Source organism: Palaemon carinicauda, unplaced genomic scaffold (assembly GCF_036898095.1).
Source record: "Palaemon carinicauda isolate YSFRI2023 unplaced genomic scaffold, ASM3689809v2 scaffold247, whole genome shotgun sequence".
Classification (NCBI taxonomy): domain Eukaryota; kingdom Metazoa; phylum Arthropoda; class Malacostraca; order Decapoda; family Palaemonidae; genus Palaemon; species Palaemon carinicauda.
In genome coordinates, this window is record NW_027170107.1 from 182,790 (window position 1) to 195,000 (window position 12,211).

The 12,211-nt window shown below is 41.8% G+C and overlaps 1 protein-coding gene across 1 annotated transcript in view; it reads right to left on the reverse strand.

Moving 5' to 3' along the window:
- The window catches only part of LOC137636189 (probable protein phosphatase 2C T23F11.1), a 36,633-nt gene that overhangs the window by 24,338 nt on the left and 84 nt on the right, over window positions 1-12,211 (reverse strand). Inside the window, exon 1 of the mRNA XM_068368594.1 lies at window positions 12,187-12,211. This exon is cut by the window's right edge and continues 84 nt beyond it. The gene's annotated coding sequence lies outside the window, so the exon portion shown is untranslated. The remainder of the gene's footprint in view (window positions 1-12,186) is intronic.

Genomic DNA, 12,211 nt, shown 5'->3' on the forward strand with positions numbered 1-12,211 from the left:
CTATGTGGACTGTTATTATTATTATTATTATTATTATTATTATTATTATTATTACTTGCTAAGCTATAACCCTAGTTGGAAAAGCTGTATGCTATAAGCCCTGGGGCTCCAACAGGGTAAATAGCCTAGTGAGGAGAGGAAACAAGGAAAAATTTTTAAGAGTAATATCAAAATAAATATCTCCTATATTAATTATAAAAACTTTAAGAAAACAAGAGGAAGAGAAACAAGACAGAACAGCGTGCCCGAGTGTACCCTCAAGCAAGAGATTTCTAACTCAAGACAGTGGAAGACCATGGTACAGAGGCTATGGCACTACCCAAGACTAGAGAACAATGGCTTGATTTTGGAGTATCCTTTTCATAGAAATGCTGCGTACCATAGCTAAACGTCTCTTCTACCCTTAACAAGAGGAAAGTTGCCACTGAATCTCATAAGTCAAACGGAAAGTTGGAGGAAGGTATCGTTTTCCACTGTTCCCGAGTTTGTAGGAAAATCACAAAACCAAGCCATAAACAACCCGAGATTTGATTCTTCTGCAATTTCAATCCCTTAGGGAAGTAACCAACAATCCAGACAAGTTGTTTCTATGACCTGTAAGGCTACTAAGGACGCTACCTCAAGAGCTCATCCGCTCAGACCAAGATTGCAGAACCTGTCCGTCAGTACAATTGGAACAAGAAGTAAACCAAAACGCCATCTCTTTCTGGCATCGAGAAACTATTAATAGAGTGCTGGACCAATTGACCCACGGCCCTAGACATCCGACTCAGGCACGTGCTCACGAAGTCAAGAGGGGTTGACGTAATGTTAGCCTTCCGGAAGAATATATCAGCAGGCCGGGTCCTTAAGGCAGAAGTTTGGAAAAGTAATTGAATTTCATGGCCCCACTATCTACGGGAATGCACCCTCAATTCACTCAATACAAAAGGGGAGAAAGTTTCTGTTTAGCTCTCGATTTTTGAAAGTCTTACATGTATATAAATGCAGTTAGAGACTATAAATCTACTTCGTAAATGAATCTAATTATACCACTCTGGTTGGGAAATGATGGATGGATCTCAATGAATCTATAGAACCTTAGGGGGAAAGATTTGACATCAATAGCACAAGTTATAAAAACTATGCAAAAAGGCACTTTGAAACTGGTCGTAAACAGCAATAACTACCGGTAAGCAAGTGAAATACTCTCATTGATAAAGTATAATAAACAGATATTCCAAAATCAAATTACAGGAACTAACAAATTAGAAGAGATGACACATTTTGGAATTTTGTACTAAAATTTTCATAAGATAATTTTAATACTAAATTGATATTTAAATACCTACGTGCCTCAAGTAGAGATTGAAGCATACTGTACGGTATAACTATATGAATACTAAATAAAGGTCATTGAAATAAAGGCTTAATAAGAAAATTATCTAGTGATGGGGCCCTTACCGAAATCACTCCTTTTCTTTATGGAAATTTTTCAGTATGGGAAAAGCTTATGAAGCACACTACTGTACATATTCGCCCGTGTGGACAGACTTCTAAGATGTACGGTAATTACGTTTAGAAAAGCATAAAGCAGAACTGTTGAAAAAAGATTTAGCTTCATGCAAACTATTTGCTATTTGTCCTGAGGAAAGCACTGATGCCACAACATCGGGCTATCAGTCGTCATCGCTAGATATTGCACGGGTGACGGAGTGTGCGGAAAATTGATTAATAAGGCAACATTACCTGAATACATCACAGGGGTTGCAATATAGGGGACAGTTGTAAATAAACTGTCTAATCGACATGATGAAGCTTCTGTCACAACCAAACGTGGCCCCCGTATGACTGGTAGAGAAGCAAATCTTGTGAATCTATTTGCAAAACACACTGGTCATCCACTGATACTGTTTCATTGCATCAAACACGGGGTGTGGCTTCATGCACAAAAGCAAGTTTAAAAGAACTTCTTCAGGATGTGAATGAAAACAGTAATTGGTAATAATGCTTTTCTTTGAGGGCTTTGGAAAAAGAATCTGATATATTCTTGAAATCTACATAAAGATACATTATCAATTTGAAAAATAATTAGAACGTACAACCACAGTCTTCAAATGTTATGTCAGATTGACAAGTGCGTAATTGGTTATACAATTTTCTTCCTATTATGACACTGAGAGAACTGGAATAATGTTATGAATGACCTTGGATTATTTTGAAGTGTTCTGCTAATTTTTCAAAGCAACCACACATGTAAAGGAACAAATCACAATTTCTTTAATCAAGTTAAGATTTTCCTAACTACACAAATCTAAAGCCTTTAATAAGAGTGATAATTCAGCAAAGCCGAAAACGGCCTTTGAAATTAAATGAGGTAATGGTAGTTAGTAGTAGTAACTGGTGGGTGACGGGTAGCGTAACCTTCCCTTCGATATCAACCTAAGACTTGTGGGCTCGTTGAGGAAGGTATTGCAACTTAAACGTTTCAGGACTGTATGCACCAGTGCCCCGATATACGCAGCTTCGATGAACAAATTTTTGAAGATAGGAATAAAATAATTTTGTCCCAGGCGCTTCGATATACATATCAAATTTCAAAGTTACGAATTCTCTATGGTTAATTTGTGGCTTTAAAAAGTTTGTTAATTTTAAAAAAGCAAAAGAAAATTATAAAAGTATCTTTAGTAATGTTACAATCATTGTGTAAACCATACAGCCACAATAGAAACTGAATGGAACAGGTTTTGTAATGAACAATCGAATCTGATAACAGTTGTTTAGCTTGTATTCCAATCATTTAACGATGGTAAACAATTGTTGTAATTATGTTACAAAGTAGGCCCTGCTGCTTCATCCGGTCGTCTTGGATGACCGTGGAGGTAGCAGCAGTAGGGGATTCAGCGTTATGATGCTTCATCTGTGGTGGATAACGGGGGAGGGTGGGCTGTGGCACCCTAGCAGTACCAACCGAACTCGGTTAAGTCCCTCGTCAGGCTGGGAGGCGCGTAGAAAGGAGAGGTCCCCTTTTTTTTCATATGTTTGATGTCGGTTACCCCACAAAATTGGGGGAAGTGCCTTGTTATATAGATATAGATGTTGCAAAGTCAAGTAGAATAAGACTAATATATTTTTTACATTACTGTACTGTAGTTAGGAAAAATACAAATAGATTAAAAAATTTGCGATTCGTACCTACACGTAATACGAACCTTCGACATATAATAGGAGACTCAACTTAAGGGTGGAAGTCCCTAAAACCAATCTGGCAGGTTTACTGACCTAGCATATGTGAATGGACTCTGGTTTTGGGGAAGAGCAAAAGGGATGACTCATGTCAACCTTCTAACAAACTGAGCACATAGATGTAGCAGGCGTCAAGTTAGGTCCCTACTAGGAAACTGGTTGTTGGTTGTGGAGGAACCTATATCTGTAAGGATGTTTTAGGGATGTTGTCTGAGAGTATGGCCAAAGGAGGATAGAGGAGAAACTTCATTACAGAACTTCGTCTGTGAAGTTACTCGATCGCAAGGCTCACCTAATCTAGCATTCGATCCAGCGCATAATGCAGCAACTGTTTCAACCCAAAGGGATAAAAAGGAAGAGGAGAAATGCCTGACATTCTATCTCTTCTTGTAGATTTATGTTGAAAATTTACTTTAAATGAGATGCTACTTGTCCCCTGAAGGAGCTAGGTACACAACACAGCTCATTGAATAACTACTGCAGGACCATGGATAAGGGTAAACTCTCATTGTTAGGCTAGTGAGCAAGGAAGGTTGTGTTCCATATTTCTACCTTCAAAACATGTGTTAGGGAGAACCTGACATTGTGCACTTGAAAGGGGACGATACTTCCGGAATCTCATAGTAGTATCAGCACAGCTGAGGGTGTGCACGATGCACAAGAAGCAACGTTCTTGGATATCTATCCACCAACATTTTTAATTTCCACAGTTAAGATATAGCCCTAGAACTAAGTCAATACGAACACTATTATATATATTTTTTTTTTGGATTTTCTGGTGCAGCTAAAAATGGGGATTACATTTTCTTAAAGGGAAATCATTTAAATTAGCATTACTAGGCTACAGAAAATTTATATTTCATTAATAGTCTAAATTAGCATTACTAGGCTACAGAATATTTATATTTCAATAATAGTCTATCACTATACCCATTTCTGTAAAACTGAAAAGGTAATTTCATGTAATTTGGCAAAAGAATTCAACTCAAAATCAAGCACTGGCCAATCCACACAATGAGAGAACAGAATCAATACCTAAGTTGACCAGAATAATCTCCTAAGGACCCAATAAATGTTTCTATGAAGTTAGGAAGCATTAATAATGGTCATAGCTGGAATAAAAAGGTAAATATCTTGATGAGCTGACACGTAGTAAACAGGCTGAAGATTTTCAATTGCCTCAAAATTAAAGTAATTGTCTGAAGAAAATTTGAAAATCAACGTAAGATAGTTACGTAAAATGTTATTTTCATTAGTAAAATAAATTTTTGAATATACTTACCCGATAATCATGTAGCTGTCAACTCTGTTGCCCGACAGAATTCTACGGAAGGGATACGCCAGCGATCGCTATACAAGAGGGGGGTGTACTCACAAGCGCCACCTGTGGCCAGGTACTGCAGTACTTCTTGTTGACACCACTTCAATTTTTCCTCGGTCCACTGGTTCTATGGGGAGGAAGGGTGGGTCAATTAAATCATGATTATCGGGTAAGTATATTCAAAAATTTATTTTACTAATGAAAATAACATTTTTCAATATTAAACTTACCCGATAATCATGTAGCTGATTCACACCCAGGGAGGTGGGTGAAAACCAGTGTACATGTATATCAAGAAGCTAAGTATCCCGTATTTCATATTATCAGTTATTCAAAATAACAATGAAATTACAAGTACCTGGTAAGGAAGTCGACTTGAGCCATTACTCTGCCTTAAATAAGTTCGTCTTCCTTACTGAGCGCAGCGTTCCTCTTAGGAGGCTGAACAACTCTAAGGTGCTGAAGTATCAAGGGCTGCAACCCATACTAAAGGACCTCATCACAACTTTTAACCTCGGCGCTTCTCAAGAAAGAATTGACCACCCGCCAAATCAACAAGGATGTGGAAGGCTTCTTAGCCGACCGTACAACCCATAAAAAGTATTCAAGAGAAAGGTTAAAAGGTTATGGGATTATGGGAATGTAGTGGCTGAGCCCTCGCCTACTACTGCATTCGTTGCTACGAATGGTCCCAGGGTGTAGCAGTACTCGTAAAGAGACTGGACATCTTTGAGATAGAATGATGCGAACACTGACTTGCTTCTCCAATAGGTTGCATCCATAACACTCTGCAGAGAATGGCTCTGTTTGAAGGCCACTGAAGTAGCCACAGCTCTCACTTCATGTGTCCTTACCTTCAGCAAAGCAAGGTCTTCTTCCTTCAGATGAGAATGTGCTTCTCTAATCAGAAGCCTGAATAGTAAGAAACTGAGTTCTTAGAACTTGGAAAAGAAGGTTTCTTGATAGCACACCATAAGGCTTCTGATTGTCCTCGTAAAGGTTAAGACCTTTTTAGATAGTACCTAAGAGCTCTAACTGGGCAAAGTACTCTCTCCAGTTCATTCCCCACCAAGTTGGACAGGCTTGGGATCTCGAACGACTTAGGCCAAGGACGTGAAGGAAGCTCGTTTAGCAAAAACAGAGCTGCAAGGAACATGTAGCCGTTTCAGATGTGAAAACAATGATCCTGCTGAAGGTGTGGATCTCACTTACTCTTTTAGCTGTTGTCAAGCACACGAGGAAAAGAGTTTTTAATGTGAGGTCCTAAAAAGAGGCTGATTGGAGAGGTTCAAATCTTGATGACATAAGGAACCTTAGGACCACGTCTAGATTCCAGCCTGGAGTGGACAACCGACGTTCCTTTGAGGTCTCAAAAGACCTAGGGAGGTCCTGTAGATCTTTGTTGGTGGAAAGATCCAAGCCTCTGTGGCGGAAAACCGCTGCCAACATACTTCTGTAACCCTTGATCGTAGGAGCTGAAAGGGATCTTACTTTCCTTAGATATAACAGGAAGTCAGCAATCTGGGTTACAGTGGTACTGGTTGAGGAAACTGCATTGGTCTTGTACCAGCTACGGAAGACTTCCCCTTGAGACTGATAGATTCTGAGAGTGGATGTTCTCCTTGCTTTGGCAATCGCTCTGGCTGCCTCCTTCGAAAAGCCCCTAGCTCTTGAGAGTCTTTCGAAAGTCTGAAGGCAGTCAGACGAAGAGCGTGGAGGTTTGGGTGTACCTTCTTTACGTGAGGTAGACGTAGAAGGTTCACTCCTAGAGGAAGAGTCCTGGGAATGTCGACCAGCCATTGCAGTACCTCTAAGAACCATTCTCTCGCGGGCCAGAGCGGAGCCAACCAACGTCAGCCGTGTCCCTTTGCGAGAGGAGAACTTCTGAAGTACCCTGTTGACAATCTTGAACGGCGGGAATGCATACAGGTCGAGATGGAACCAATCCAGCAGAAAAGCATCCACGTGAACTGCTGCTGGGTCTGGAATCGGAGAACAATACAACAGGAGTCTCTAGGTTATCGAGGTAGCGAACAGATCTATGGTTGGCTGACCCCACAGGGCCCAAAGTCTGCTGCAAACATTCTTGTGAAGGGTCCACTCTGTGGGGATGACCTGACCCTTCCGGCTGAGGTGATCTGCCATGACATTCATACCGCCCTGAATGAACCTCGTTACCAGCGTGAGCTTTCGATCTTTAGACCAGATGAGGAGGTCCCTTGCGATCTAGAACAACTTCACGAAAGAGTCCCTCCCTGCTTGAAGATGTAAGCCAGGGCTGTGGTGTTGTCAGAGTCCACCTCCACCACTTTGTTAAGCTGGAGGGACTTGAAGTTTATCAAGGCCAGAAGAACCGCCAACAACTCCTTGCAATTGATGTGAAGTGTCCTTTGTTCCTGATTCCATGTTCCCGAGCATTCTTGTCTGTCCAAAGTCGCACCCCAGCCCGTGTCTGATGCGTCCGAGAGGAGAAGGCGGTCGGGTTTCTGAACAGCCAAAGATAGACTTCCTTGAGAAGAAAGCTGTTCTTACACCACGCGAGAGAAGACCTCCTCTCTTCGGAAACAGGAACTGAGACCGTCTCTAGCGTCATGTCCTTTATCCAGTGAGCAGCTAGATGATACTGAAGGGGGGGAGGTGGAGTCTCCCTAACACGATGAACAGGGCCAGCGATGAAAGTGTCCCTGTTAGACTCATCCACTACCTGACTGAGCATCGGTTCCTTCTCAGCATGCTCTGGATGCATTCTAGGGCTTGGAAGATCCTTGGGGCCGACGGAAAAGCCCGAAAAGCTCGACTCTGAAGATCCATACCCAGGGAGACAATGGTCTGGGATGGGACGAGCTGAGACTCCTCAAAATTGACCAGGAGGCCCAGTTCCTTGGTCAGATCCATAGTCCATCTGAGAATCTCCAGACAGCGACGACTTGTGGGAGCTCTTAAAAGCCAGTCGTCTGACGGAGCCGGACACAAGATCATGGTACTGCTGCACAGTCTGTGAACTGTCAACCATGGGGAAGCGAGGAAGTACAGTGACAACCCGAAGCTGTCTAGACTGTCTGGGTCGTACAGACAACTCCTTATCGGGTTGCTGAGGTTGCCGCACTGCGTCACAACAAGTCACTTCTGCTGGTTGTTGAACGTCTTCCCAGTGACACACTGACTCCGTAAACAAAAAAATCCTCTAACAAGGACTAAGCTTGGACTGCATGTCTTGCAACACAGCTCAAGGTCTATGGGAGCAGGTGTGGTAACAGACGGGGTTAGCGACTGAAGTGGAACCATTACCTTCCCTGGGAGCATGTTATGCTTAAATAAAAGTCCATAGGAGGCTACGCAGCTAAAGGCTCCTCTCCAAATGACAGAGTCCTCAAGGGAATATCAGAAGGAGGGAGAAAAGCACTTTCTCATCTACAGGGACCATATCCGAGAAAAGCTAAGTTCTCTCAGTGAGGGTTTCACTGGTGCAAAAGCAGCAGACTAGAAGGCAACGTTATGAAACTGCTTGACAGTCTAGTGAGTTGGCAACAACCAAAGATGTGTGACTGAGAAGCATGCGGTAAGGTATGCAGAGCATGTTGTATGCAGAGCATGCTGTATGCAGAGCATGCTGTATGCAGAGCATGCTGTATGTAGAGCATGCTGTAAGGTAAGCAGAGCGTGTTGCATGGCGTGTAACATTTCTCAGAAATTCCATGACCAGTGCTAGAGTGAGTAATATCGCATTACCGTCCATTGAAAGTGCACGTGCCGAGGGAATTGATTTAGACTGTTTTGTTGATGAATTTGATAGCCGGCATGATAATCGTAGAATTAAGCTACACTAAATGTACTATAATCTACTTCACCTCAGGAAAGGGAAACTCGCCCTGTTGGCAACACTGCATTACTTCATGCATGCTTGCATGGGGTTTAATATCAACATAATATTACCTTACATTCATAACTCATGATTCATTTGTTTAGAAGATATTTTTGCCATATTTTGCGATTTGTTAAAAATATATTGCAAGGAATACATATATATTTTTATATAAGTAATACAAATAACCTCCATTATCATAATGTTTGTGTAGGCATACATGTATATGATTACAAATGCAAGTTATGAAAGTAATGAGGTGTTATTATTGTCATTTGTTATTCCCAAGTTGAATGGGAAGAAGCTCAAGTTGAGGAAAAAATGGCAGATGCATGCGTTGAGGTGGCTGACTCATAGCATGAGGTTGCTGCCTCAAGAGTTGCGCTTGCTGTAAGGGTTGCGGATGCGCAGTAGCAGGTTCCTGAGGAACGAGTTAAGGTTCCTGAGGTGTGAGCTGCGAGAGTTGAGGTAGCGGCTGCGCAGAACGCAGTTCTTGTCTCGCGAGTTGAGGTTCCTGAGGTGCTAGCCTAAGGAGTTGAGACTCTTGCCTTGAGGAGGGTTTAGGTCGCTGCAGCGAGTGCTGAGGTGGCTACCTCATTGATGGAAGAGGTTGTCGTACCTCAAGAGATTGTTGCCTCGCTGGTGGAACCGCAAGCGGAAGCGGAGGAAGTAAGGCATAAGACTCCTGCTCCCATTGCTGAGGTTGCCTTAAGGAAGGTTAAGGTTGCTGCACAACGCTGGTAACTGGCAACTCAGAACGCTGTAAGGTAGCCTGAGGAACCTCAACTTCGTACGCCTGGCAGACTGGACTGCTGAGAGGCGGAGCGTTCGCAGGAGGAGGTGTAACCTTCTCAGCCTGAAACTCACGCATTAAGACCGCAAGCTGCGACTGCATGGACTGCAGCAAAGTCGTCTTGGGATCAACAGACGATAAGGTCTGTTGAGGCAAAGCCTTAATAGAAGATGCCTTACCTCTCTTAGGAGGTGTGCAGTCACCTGATGACTGAGGAGAGTCAGAGCTAACCCAATGACTGCATCCGGGTTGTTGAACTCTAACTTCGTACGTCTGGCATAGGTCTGGACTTTACGTTTAAGAGGTCTTGAGACCTGAGACCAGCGTTTTCTCCCCGAAATTTCTTCTGCAGACGAGCAAAATAAGGGCTCAATCGTCTGCGGGTGGGAGTGACGGTCTCTGTAAGACACGCCCGCAACCACCGAGGATACTTCTGTGCGCCGATCAAGGCCTGCCGAACCCTTTTGCCCTTCGACATTGCTTCTCCCCTGGGCTTGGGAGCTTGCAAGAGGTCCCGGACTGGGAGGACGACTGGCACGCACAGAAGTACCCTCACGCACAACACTGACACACTTTGCGCTAATCACTTATCACTTTTGATTTTCTGTTTGCACTTATTTCACTGAACTCGAAACTTTAAGTGGTTTGTACCTGAAACACGCAATTCTATCCTTTCTCAAAAGTTAGTAATTGCGAAAACAGAATTACAATGTAACAGAAAAATCTAATGAAAGATAAATAATTCAGTGGCTGGAAAGAGACTAAACACTAGATCAAAAAAACTACGTTTAAAATCTCTCACCGCATAAAGCTTGAGAACAAGAAAAAACTCTAGAAACGTTTACCTTCTTCCCCTAAAGAGACTAGGGAGAAGAGCAAAAACGATAACAACGTTACTCGCTTGAACGAAACGTTTATCCTCCTCTTTCTCCCTCCGTCTCTATCTCTCTCTCTTGACTTAGAACCTGAGAGAAGAGCCCAATCATATATATCGTTAAAACATATTATTGTTAAAGGAAAAAACTGAAATATTTCCCAAAGTGAAAAGTTCCTTTATTAGAATTAAAACCATTAAGTTAAGAAAGAATGAACAAAACGCTAGACACGGTTACTCTTACTGCAACGTGACACCGTGAAAATTCTCTCTCTATCGTAACGATAGAGCGCAAGTTGAACGTTCTGAACGTCAACAACTGCAGAGACAAAACAAAACGTTAGTTCAACTTTGAAAACAGTACGAGACTATCAAAGAAATTCTTTCAAAAACATTAAAATAGCATAATATGTTAACAGGTAAAACCGAAATGACGGGCTCAATGTTAATTAACTTCGGTACCAAGAAAAGACCGCCTACTATTAGGAAAGGTCGAATATAAACAAATATAAAAATTAATTTTAATAAGTTTATAATAAAAGGAAGTTAATCGAAGAGGCCTATAAAAGGCGGAGAGATATAAAATAAATCTATAACTTTTGTTAAGCAAAATTAAGAAAGAGAGTCTATACTCTCTTAGACACCAACACTACCGTCTAAGGGAAGGGTCGGCCATTTAAAGGTGAAAGAGAGTTCATACTCTCTTCGTCACCATAATTAATCAAATTAATTCCAAAAGTTAGCTAAGCTAATAATAAAACTTCCTGAATAGCGAAAGCTGAAATCTTAGAGCAATACTTCACCAAAAACCGTGAACAAGACTCCAAAATTATAAGCGTATCCATGAACGTCTTGCCGGAAGCACGACAGAGGAAAAATTGAAGTGGTGTCAACAAGAAGTACTGCAGTACCTGGCCACAGGTGGCGCTTGTGAGTACACCCCCCTCTTGTATAGCGATCGCTGGCGTATCCCTTCCGTAGAATTCTGTCGGGCAACAGAGTTGACAGCTACATGATTATCGGGTAAGTTTAATATTGAAAAATCTAGTAATTTTTATATTTACATTAATATGCTTCACCTGGTGGACAGCAAGAGAATAGCTATCTCCACCCACGGGTGCGAGATGCTGACATTGTACCCATAATTATGAAAAGCTGATATTACACCAACAGTTGTAAGACGCTAACATTGTACCAACAGTTATGGGATGCTGACATTGTATCCACAGTTGTGAGACACTGAAATTGTACCCAAGAATAAGAGACGCTGACATAGTACCTACAGTTTTGGGGGTGTATGTATGATAGTGGCCACCTGTATGTATGATTAGGCTAACTTGGAATATGGCAGTGGAAGGGGGGTCGCAGGGGTCGTAAACAGGTAAGGGCACAGTTTGTAGGTTAGGTTAGGGGGAAAAGTTTGGGTTAGTTGCTGTCCATTTTTTATGAACACGTGAGGAACTGGCCGCTGATATACAAAGGAGCCAGGTTTGAGATGCTGACATTGTACCTATGATAACGAGACGCTAACATTACACCCACAGTTATCAGACGCAGTCATTGTCATTTTGGGGACCTGAGTACCGGCGGAAGTTCATATATGACACAATGTACTCACTATTTCTGTGACAGTCACTGGAAGGGTCTTAGCTGCCACACCCCCACTGGTAATGACAAGCAAATGTACGATTGAATGGTTGTGGCTCAGGTTAGGGTATATCTCTTTGATTTAGCAAAATAGCATTGAAATTCTATAACTATACACTCGAGTGTACCAATGTCCGCTGATCTACAAACATACAGCCGAATCCAGCCACAAAATATTCCAAGACCTAAAGATAGCAGGAATATTCTAGTTGAATAAGACACACGCACGCTTCCAATTACTTAAAATATAATAAAATAACAGCAATTTATGCACGTGATATCATATTATCAACATTTTATGACCGACCAAGCCTTAGTCATGGGTTTAACAATTTTTTTTTCGTCTGCTCGAGGTTGTAGTTAGTGTTAGCCAAAAGGACAGTCCTATTTTCTTACATGAATTAATTCCAACACAATCTCCTTAAATAAAAAAAAGAAAGACGAGAGCTCGTTTTGTGACTTACATTTCTCACGATAACAAAATAATGT